We start from the raw sequence: 11,813 nt of genomic DNA, 5'->3' as shown, positions 1-11,813 counted from the left end.
GTGGAGATGATTTTCTTACCAGATATTTATGCTACTCTTAATTTATTGAAGCAGATATTGTCTTTTTGTACAGTCAGAAAAAAAGTCCTAACAAGATAAGACACCTTTCACAGACCGCTGTAGTTCATGTTTGATCAAGTCTGTGCATCATCTGCTTCTCGACTCTGACTGTTTAATGGCCATCAGAAAGAAAATCATCTCCACAAGGCATTTAATTCTGGCATCCTGAGGACAACTGAGATAATACTAAAGAAGTTGATTAAGTTGGCTTGCTGATGTTCTTCTTCTGACACAATTGTGATCCTTGCAAGTATGGAATCTGTAAGAGAGCCATCTTGTGGCCACAGTGTATATTTGCAGGTAGCGGTCAAAATAAATGTCAAAATCCAGGACAAAAAACAGGGCGTCCAGGCTAAAACAGGACTGTCTGTAACCCTATTGGCAGCATCATAGTTTTCTTTCTTCCATTCACCTTCTAACAGGTAATGACGAGCATAACAGTCTCTTACTCCAGTGTAAAGTGGACCTAACCGATAAAGGACAGTGGCTTTGAATGTTATCACTCCATTAAATGGTCGTTATTAGTTGTTATCACCCCCATAGGTTGCATTCACTGTTCCTCCTACCTCCTAGGTTTAAAGATATGTTGTTTTCACTGATTATAGGCAGCTTCACCCGTGTGTAAAAATGGAAGCTTTTTTTGTTTGTTTGTTACTTTTATTTAACCCTTTTCCTAAGCCTAACCTTACACTTGACCCAGAGCATTGACCGTAAACTTAGCCCCCCCCCCCCAGACCTGTGACTCTTAATCTAACCCCCAGAACGTATTGTCAGCAATATGAACATACCTTTAAACCTACTAGGACGTACAGGAGGGATAGTCTGAATGCAACCGATGGGGATGATAACTAATAATAGTCATTTAATGGCTGATAACATTGTAAGCGGGTGTAAAGGAACAAGTTTTAAAATTGCAGCACCAAAAAAAAAACACAATAAAATTAAGAAGTTGGGTAAAAATTCACCCTCAGACTGAACATTTGCTCTCACATTGAAGCAGTGATGCAATATCAAGCGAGCAAGCAAAGTTTGTTGCCTCTTTGTGTACCCATGCGATTGAAGAAGCACCAACTTTGGCATTACTTTACCTGTCAGACAAGGCGGTGAAGATGGGTTACGAATGGACTGGGGCACACTCCAGCTGTCTGCGCAGAATTAAAATGTCAGATTGCGCCGCTGAGTCTGTGACCTCTTGACCGCGTATGCAAATGAAGCGAGGGTCGACAGTGAAGAAGGTGCTGGGGCTCCTGGGAGGAAATAAAGCTGTTATACCCTTCAGGTGGAGAAAGGCTAGATTAACTTCTATGTGGCTTTTTAACACGATAAGCAGTTTTGACACAGGAGCAATAAATGCTCGAGGCACAAGTTGTACTTTTTTTTTATCCCAATCATGATTAGATATTCAATGTTTGACTTCAAGTGGTTTATAATGAGCAAGCTGTATGCTTCTCTTATCTGATATGAAGTTAAAACTCTTTGAATCTTTAAATATTTTATTACAAGAAAGTCAAAGAAGCACATGTGTAATACATATATGCTCATGGCATAAGGAAACAGGCACTTTTGACTTTTTCCCAACAGGAAAACGTTAAAACATCTCTGGGATATTTTTTGGGGATATTACTGTTTTCGTAACTCGTATTAACATATAAGTTTTCATCACCCTTAATATTTGATACATTACTAATGTTTGATATGATTTTCAAAGAAAGGCAACAAAACAGAAACAATATTCTGGAGAAAGCCAGTAGTCTCTAACTAAAGATAATCAATAGAGCTTCTGGTTGACAACTCAGGCCTGTTTGTGGGTTTCAAAGGATTTTCCTTGTCTTGTGTCTTTTTGCCCCAGCTGTGCCATTGATTCATTGGGTTAGGAATCTGCCTTGTGTCACTTTGCAGGACAGCTGCCACTCTCCTTCTTGGCACATCAGTCTGCATCAAGAAAAGGGAAAACAGCAGTCGAATCAATTGACGTTAATTATGCGGATGTAACGAGGGCTGGTCCACATTGGCATGTTCCCCCTCTAAAGGAGTCGATAAAGGTCAGTCAATTAGTTCTCCCCATCTTTTTCTCCTTTTTTCTGTCTTCCAGGGGACTTGATAATGTCACTCTGCAGAGAAAAACTGCATCTGCATCAGCAGACAAATTATACGATTAACTTCATTTGAACAAGGGTTTTAGTTGTACCAGAAAGTGTCATTGTGATAATTGTTGTAAATGTTATTAGAGACACAACGTATCTGTAAAAAAAAAGAAACAAAATCCTAATACAATTTCATATGTTTTGTGATTTCACATGAAATTTAATCAGCCTGGTTTCTTTCATTTAGTATTTTAGGACAAACACTTTTTTTGTGATTTAAGCTAGATATATTGATTTATATATATATATATATGGACCTGTTCCAGACAGAACATATAAAGTACAAACAACAATAACACTAAACAATGACAACAATAAACTACAGTAAAAATGCAGTTAAAATAAAAGTAGTGTATAAAACAATAAATCAGAGTGCCGTAAAACAAGATGAAATACTAAAAGCAAGAATATATCTGCTTTGATTTTTCTATTGACATTATCAACTGTTTAAAATGCCATAATGAAATTAAGGTGGACAACTTCAGTTCCTGTTGCAAGGTGTTCCAGGATGCAGGAGCAGAGTAGAAAAAGGCCTTTTTGCCAAGTTCAGTTTGCACTGAGGGAACGCTGCAGATAACGATGGCCTGAGAGTGCACGTTGTAACTGCACTGATGACGTGACATGTAGGAGGAGATATAAGAAGGCAACAGAACAAGAGGGATTTATAAATGAAGATGTACCAGTGTGAGAGCTTACATGTAGTTAATGATGTCCAACTGACCAAGGAGTACAGAGTGCAGTGATGGGTACAGTAGTTTAGAGCTGTCATTTCTAACCAGAGCCCTAAGCCCGACCCCGCATGACCTGAATTTGGGGTGGACCGGGCTGGGCCATGATAATGTGCTGGGTGGGCGGGCCAGGTTGATGTTGGGCTTTTAATTGGGTCAGGATCAGCCACGATCCAATTATATGATAACATGGCTTGCCATACTTCACCAGCCATATGCGGTCATTTCACCGTGAGCTGCCCAGCCTTGAAAGAGGTAAAAAGTTCAGTTAAGCTTCAGATGGGACTATACTGCCAGGAAGAAATCCATCGCCCAAATGGACGTTCATTCAGCCGCTGCACTCCATGGACGTGTGTGGCCGACGACCCAAACAGGTGAGATCCCAAAGATGTGTCAGAGCAGTCCATGACTGAATTAATCAGAATACAGGCAGAAACAGGGTTTAAATGCACTTTTTTACGGCCATGAAAAGACAAACAACACCTCAGCTCTGATGTTATCTTATTCAGTTGCGCGTCCTGACTACAGGTGTATCCCAAAGCAGACGTGTGTCAGAGCTGTCTGAGTAATATAGAAGAATGCAGGCAGAAACAGGGTTTAAATGCTCTTCTACAACCATGAAAGGACAAACACCACATCAGCTCCGATCTTCTGCCCCTTAATTCAGCTGCACATCCCCGACCATTAATAACTAATTAAAATGTAATTTTTTTTTTTTTTTTTCCGGGTTCGGACCTGTAATTACGGTTGATTTGTCGGGTCGGGTGGGGTTCGGAAATGATGACTGCGGGCTGGGGCCTGATGAAACCAATCACCCCTATAATTTGCCAAAGCAATGCTATCTAATTTTTATATTGCCTAAAATTATAGTTTCCTTAAACAATTGGGGTGGCCCAAGGCGTGGCCGAGTTTATTCTATGATGACCAAGGCCACCATTGGCCACCCCCTGGTTTCGCCATTGCACCTGGTGGTGGATAAAATTGCTTCCTCCACTCGCCAAGATCATTGCCAATAGAAAGTAAATGCAAATAAAAGAATGTATGTTCTTATTCATTGTGCAATTCCTACCCACTTAAATATTTAGCATCAAAATGTTGTTTACTTGCATTCCCTTTTCAATTCCAGTCCAGAAAAAACACTCATTTTCAAAATACAAACATCCATTATTCAAATCCCTCAGGAATGGGGGACATCAGCATACTGTTTGTTTCCTTTGTACTTGATGTGTTTTAAAAAAAAAAAATGTAAATCTCAACATTAAATGAAGCAAATTCATCCATCCATCCATCCATTTTCTTTACCCGCTTATTCCATTTTGGGTCACGGGGGTCGCTGGTGCCCATGTCCAGCAATCACTGTGCGAGGGGCGGGGTACACCCTGGATGGGTCGCAAGTCCATCACAGGGCCACATAGAGACAAACGAGACAAACAACCATTCACTCTCTCACTCACACCTAGGGACAATTTAGAGTTACCAATCAGCCTAACATGCATGTTTTTGGACTGTGGGAGGAAACCGGAGTACCCGGAGAAAACCCACGCATGCACGAAGAGAACATGCAAACTCCACCCAGAAAGGGCCCTGGACCGGGGTTTGAACCAGGGACCTGCTCGCTGAGAGGCAGCAGCTCTACCAGTTGCGCCACCGTGCTGCCCATGAAGCAAATTAATTACATTAAATCATCAGCATGAAAATGTACTATCTAAGATTGGTGGCAAGAAATGAAACACAACCACAGTGTAAACCCATTTAAACCTGTCAGAACACTGTGCATTTAAGTTAGCTAAAACACCTGGTTTAAAAATAATTAGTTCCAAATAGAGATGGAATAAAATATAAAAGCAGAGAAATACACCATATGTGACATAAGTGTCACAAGTGTCATGGTGAAATAGAGAAGACAATATCCCAGAGCAATTTCAACCAAACAACACCTTTAGATGGAAACAGGTTCACCCTGAGGATAAAACACACAAACAACTGAACTTTTCCCCAAGTGTGTGTGGTACAAACACAGCTCCTCAAGCCAAGACTCAACTGTCCACCTAGAGCACATCTAAAGAATGAGGAACACTCCTTTAAGGACAGTATGGGGGGAATGTTAGATGGAGTCAACATGTGGTGTTAGAGTTCTGAAGGAAGCTGTACACAAGTAAGTACAACTTTATTTAGCTAGCACTTCAAGATAAAAATCACAAAGTGCAAAGGCAGATTTAAAAAGACAAGTCTTTTAGCTGGCCTTTAAAAGAAGCTACTGAGTCCACTGATCGGAGAGTTTGAGGAAGGGAGTTCCAGAGTCTTGGAGCCACAAAAGAAAATGTTCTGTCTCCTTTAGTTTTCAGCTTTGTCTGGGGGACAATCAGCAGGTCTTGATCACAGGACCTCAAAGCCCTGATCAGGGTATGTAAAAGTTCTGAAATGTAAATTGGTGTCTGTTCATGCAGAGCTCACCAAGTCAATACCAAAACACTGAAATCCACTCGATAATGAACTGGGAGCCAATGGAGTTGCTTTAGAAGTGGAGTTATATAACAAAACTTTGAAGATCCAGTCAGGAGTCTAGCAGCAACATTCTGTACTGCATCCGGTCTAGGGAGATTTTAGTTAAACAAGTGTACAGTGCATTACAAAAATCCAGGCGAGACGAAACAAAAGCATGAATTATCATTTCCAATTCTGGACGAGAAACAGTACGGCTAAGCTTGACGATATTTCACAGATGGTAAAAACAGGAACGAACCAGAGACTTTACATGAATTTCAAGAGTAAAACCTGAGTCAAAGGTCCTTCCAAGGTTTCTAAATGAGGATTTAGCTAAATGACCAAGAGGCCTAAGGATCTGCTTTATAATAATAATAATAATAATGTCATCACAATGTCAGCACTGTATGTTTCCATACAATGGCGAAATTAGTCTGCATTTAACCCATCCACCACCAGGTGGTGCAGTGGGCAGCTATTGAAAGCGCCCGGGGGACATTTTGGGAATTAGACGTGCTGCCCAGAGACGCCACGTGATGTGCAGTGACTGGGGATCGAACCTGGGACTCTCGGGTCCCAAGCCGGCTGCCCTGCCTCTACACCATCTCGGCCCCAATATCATTGCAGTAGTTTTTATTTATCATGGAGCAAAGATGATTACATCAGTTTTCTCTCTATTTAGCTGGGAAAAAAAAAAAACTTTCAGTCATCTAGCTTTGAATTTATTTCAAACAGTTAAGTAAAATGTCTAGTTCTGGAACTTAATTTGGAAGAAAAGAGCTATACAACTGGATGTCATCAGCATAACAATAACAGAAGATATCCTTAAAAGATGAAAGTATTGGACCAAGAGGGAGCAGATAGAGCAGAAACAGCAATGGCCCCCAGAACAGAGCCCTGCGGAACACCAAAACAAACAGGGCAGGAAAAGGATCTGTATGTAGATGTAGCCAAGAAGGTTGATCTATCCCACAGGTAAGAGGATAACCATTGCAAAGCAGAACCTGAAATGTACATTAAAAACCTGTGTACATAAAAAAATATAGAAAAACAGCATATAGAAGAGGAGGTAAATTCCCCTATCATATCCATAGCTAGCTTTTAATCAGTCATAATTCTAAGTGTGAATTCACAACCATTCACACCTTAACTTGCATGAGCAGATTTTTTTCAAATGTTTGCCGGGTAGGTAAACAACTCAGAAGTGACAAGATGTGCACACGGGTTTGTTTTATGTTGGATTTCAGCAGTTCTGTTAGTGACACTACACTGAAACTCCAGCTAAACCCAAAAATGTATTTCAGATGAGAAGTAAAGTCTATCCAAGAGCCAAATATGAAAAATAATAATGACAAACAATAATGGCTGACCAAATATCTTCACGAAACTGTTAAACTTTTTTTTCCCCTAAAAATACAATTTTGTTTTGTTTTTTTATTTGAGTCAGAAATGATTGTGATCATCTGAGGCAGCTCAGACAGGTTTAACATCTAAGTCTGAACCAGAGTTCATCCTGAATTGAAATGCTTCCAATTCTTCTTTGAGATGAGTTTTTCAATGGCCCTGTGATTAAAGTCCCAGATTGTATCTCAGTCCAGTCTCTTCTCTATAGAGAGCATATCCAATGCATTTCAACACTCCAGTGAAATTGTATTTCTGCAGGAGATCTTAATTCTTTTGAGTGTGGAAAAGCTCCTTTCATTCTAAGATGTGGTCACTGGGGTTTTGATGAGTATTTTCAGGCCAGTTGTTCAACAAGTAAAGGTGTTCTGAGGACTGCAGTAAATAGACACAAGTCTGGGACAAGTGTATTCAAACTTGATAAACGGGGTCATTATTTTTTTTTGCCATAGGGCAGGATGTTCTAAAAATTAATTGAAAACATATACAGTACCTCTTATTATGAACCACATGCATATAAAATTAAATGGTCTGTACTTATGCCTTTCTATCTTGTCAAGATACTCAAAGTGCTTCACAGCACAATCTGTGTCCTCATTTACCCATTCATACATCACTCTACTATCTATACAAATAATAATCAGCACTTTATCACATTCATACACAGATGGGACACACATCAGAGTGTCTTGCCCAGGGACACTTTGTCATTCATTCAAACTTTATTTAGACAGGTTAATCCCATTGAGCCTCAAAGACTCATTTACAAGAGAAACCCAATTTCTTAACAAAGACTGATGACAGCAATGGATAACAACGACAACAGTAGACGGTCATAAAATAGGCATACAAATTTGTTTACCTCTTTTTTTTTTTTTTTACAAATCTAAACAAAATAGCAACCAAAAGGACAGTCAAGAGGAATAGCAGTTAGATCACATGGCGATATAGAAAACTAAAAATAGGAACATGTCTGCATTGGCTTTTGCCAGGTACTTAACATATACTGATGTAGGTAGGTATTTAACTTTCAGTTTCCTTACTAGGTTTTCCACGTGAATTTTAAATGTGACATATGTGGCTTGTGACTGCTGGTGCAATCGAACCCCCAACTCTTGCACTAGAAGACGACTGCTCTAACCACTCAGCCACAGCCACTTAGACAGTATTAAAACTTGTAAAAGGAATGTGTAAAGACTATTTTTATTGCATTTACAAGCCTATGGAAAAAAAATTCAAATATGTACAGCAACAGTCTCAATGGTGAGATCTACAGAGTCTACAGAGGGATCATTGAGACTGTGCTTACCAACAGCATCTCTCTGTGGTATGAGAGCAGAAGAGCCTCAGATAGAAAGACACTGGGAAGAGTGGTGAGGTCAGCTGGAAAAAAAAATAAATATTGGGGTCACGCTAGTACCCATTTGGGACCTGGCAAAACAACGCTACCTGTCCAGGGCAACAAGAATCACCAGGGACCCCTCTCAAACATGTCATGGACTGTTCTTTCTCCTACCCTCAGGCAGAAGAAACCAAAGCCTGTCATGCAGAACAGTAAGGTTCCGTGACAGCTTTTACCCAACCACCTTTAGACTTTTGAATCACTCTAAATAATCCAAGACTATAATATAATTTTATCTACCGGTTATTTGATTGTTTGCACATACTATCCCTGATACATTTCTTGTACAAATTGCAAAAGTTTGCACTTAATGTATAAGTATACTGCCTCCCCCTTTTTGTTTGGTCTGGTTCTTGTTCTTATCCTTCTTATGCTGTTTTATTCTACTTTTTTTTTAATTCTTCTTATATACTCTTTTATAGTTTATCCAGCTGGTTCATGTTTGTGACCAAATATGCTACGTAATGTCATTCTGCAGTGCATCTCTGATATTACGTTGAAAAACAATAAAGATAATCTGAATCTGAACAATACAAACTACTTTTTGCATGTTTTAATACTTTGTAAACCATCTTTGAATAATACATAATGAAATGTTTAATAACAAGACATGTTGTCCTGGAAAATCAATCAGTTTTTGGTTTAAATACATTTATGCAACTAAGATGAAGGTGGAACAATCCTTTTGGGTCAGAGTGGGTCAACTCTTAAGAAGCATTCAAGCATCTGGGAGGCATCGTGAGCGATGAGAGGATGGAGCAAGAGGTGAGCCCACAGATGGGACGTTCTTTACAGTAATAAATGTATTGCTCTGGTCTGCCATGTTAAAAAAGGAACTGAGTTTAAAGGCCGAGCTTTAATGATGTGTGAATAATGACCTGAAGAACAAGATCATGGATGCAAGTGGCTGAAATAAGCCTTCTGTAAGATGAAGGGAGGGTGAGGAGCTTTGTTGTACTAAGGAGTAGAGCTGCTCCTCTGCATTGAGAGGAGTCAGCTGAGGTAGTTTGTGGCATCTGCATCCAAAGGTTTTTCAGGCATGAATGAGGAGAACCAAGGGCAAACCCAGAACTGTCTGGAGGTATTAAATACTCAGGTTTCCTCCCACAGACCAGAAACATGCATGTTAGGCTGGATGGTAACTCTAAATTACCCCTAGGTGTGAGTGAGAGAGTGAATGGTTTATCTAAAAAAGTTCAATCTGGTCCTCTGGACCTTCAAAAAAACAAAAAAACAAAACAAAACAAAGCAAAAAAATCTAGATGTGTTTCGTCTTTCATCCGAAAGACTTCCTCAGTCTGAGGTGCTGTATTCAGCTCTGTCTCTTAAATAGCACCTTCTCAGAGTGGATCAACCAGTTTGCTGCTGACAACCAAAACCAGCTGCTCACATGGTCAAGAAGGACCATCAGCCTAACAATGGGTCATTAGCACACTGATGGCTGTTTACTATTCACAGGGGGTTGAGTGATACTAGCAATCACAGCATTGTAAGAGGGGGACAGTTGAACCCGCAGGCCTCCACCCCTGTTTAATGATGGACGATTTCTTTTCACAAAGATGGCCTCCTTTACTCCTCTCTCAAACCATCGTTCCTCTCTATCCAGGATGTGAACATCTTCATCCCTGAAAGAGTGACTGCTGGCCTGGAGATGAGTGTAGACCGCAGAATCCTGGCCTGATGATATTGATCTTCTGTGCTGGACCATCTTTTTGGCCAGTGGCTGTTTAGCTTCCCCAATGTAAGACTGATCACAGCCCTACTGACACTAAACAGCATACACAACATTACTCTGTTTGTGCCGGGGGACTGGATCTTTTGGATGAACCAGTCTTTGCCGTAATGTATTTTGGGGTTTAAAAGACACTGGGACATTATGTTTAGAAAATAAATGTCTCAGTTTCTCTGATACTCCCTCAACGTATGGAATGACCACACTGGTCTGGGTCTGGGTTCCTCCTTTTCACCAGATGGCTGACTGGAGTCCTGTTTGGGTTTCTTCTCTGCTTTCAGGAAGGCCCAGTTAGGATATCCACATTGGTCTAGAGCCTGTCTTGTGTGGGATTTCTCCTTCTGCCTGGCTCCTGAGTTAGTGGGGACGTTGTCTGCTCTGTGATACAGAATCCTGATGACTCCTAACTTCTGCTCCAAAGGGTGATGGGAGTCAAACTGCAAATATATACACCTTTTTTTCTGGTGGTTTATTCTTATGGCAGCAAGTAGAGGCCCTGTGAGGAGCATGGTGGATCTGTGATGGGCTGCAATGTGGCTTGGCTTATTGAGAATTTGCAGTGGAACTAGTCCTGCTGGCTTCATGCTCTGGCTAGAACCCTGATCATGATACGGTCATAGTAAAATAAATCTTGAACAACTTGTTTTAGTAGCTTGAAAAGCTCTTGCCATTAGAACAGCCTGGACAAATGATCATCCTTTTTACCTCTGATGTTACCAAAAACATGCACAATCAGTCTTAGAATTTACAATGCACCAACCCAAATCTGTTGGAGGGATTTTTTTAATCATTGGATGAGCTTGCATCTTATAGCAAACCGCCTCTAAAATTCTCTGGGGTAATTCAACTTTCATGTGTGCTTTATTAATTTATGAACTGGGACTACTGAAAGATAAATATATACATAAAAGATGTCATGGGCTCAGTAGCACAGAAGTATTTCCCCTGGCTTGGGTGATTAGATAAGTTTGAGTAAAAGCTTGAATTTTAAATTTGACTCAAATGTCAAACAGCTTGTGACTTCTAGTAGGGCTGAAGATGTGGCTGATAGTGTAGAAAAGAATGTTGCATCCTCAAAGAAACTAGATGCACAGTGTAGTCAGACCGTGTACTTTATCACATTACGTGACAGTTAATGTAGCTTAGATGATTCACTGGCAGCATATGCCACTTTCTTTGAAAAAAAAAAAAAGCCTCTTATCTCTTGTTACAACCTTATCAACACATTTGCAGATGTACCACTAGCTTTGGCTGAAATTGGCAAATAGTGACCAAAATGACAAAAGCTCAGCGGATCAGATATGGAAACAAACCCTGCAGCTTCTACACAAGGAAAATTAACACACTTATCAATGTTGAGTTGAGATAAAAGCAATACTCCCTCATGTAAAAATTTGGGAGATAGACTTCTTTTCAGTGCACTTCTATTTTACCATACTTGCCTCATGAAGAACAATGGCTGTAAGAAAGTTTGACAGTAACAGAAAAGTTTATCCCATTTTGGTTTTAATGAAAAGTATTTCAACAATCTATATGAAATGGAGAGTTAAGAAACTGAGCAAAGCAAAAAGTGTCATTGTTTTCCAATCTTGCTGGTAACCACCAAGTACGTACCAGGTACGTATTGAGTACTTTCTGAGCCTTACTGAGTGTTTACCAGGTATGTAAATGGCACTTACTGGGTATTTAATGAGTATGGACCTGATATGGGGCAGCACGGTGGCGCAACTGGTAGAGCTGCTGCCTCTCAGCGAGCAGGTCCTTGGTTCAAACCTCGGTCCAGGGGCCTTTCTGGGTGGAGTTTGCATGTTCTCTCCGTGCATGCGTGGGTTTTCTCCGGGTACTCCGGTTTCCTCCCACAG

This window comes from Nematolebias whitei, chromosome 13, assembly GCF_014905685.2.
Source record: "Nematolebias whitei isolate Nwh7 chromosome 13, NemWhi1, whole genome shotgun sequence".
Lineage (NCBI taxonomy): Eukaryota > Metazoa > Chordata > Actinopteri > Cyprinodontiformes > Rivulidae > Nematolebias > Nematolebias whitei.
Note: the sequence above shows the minus strand (reverse complement) of the source record.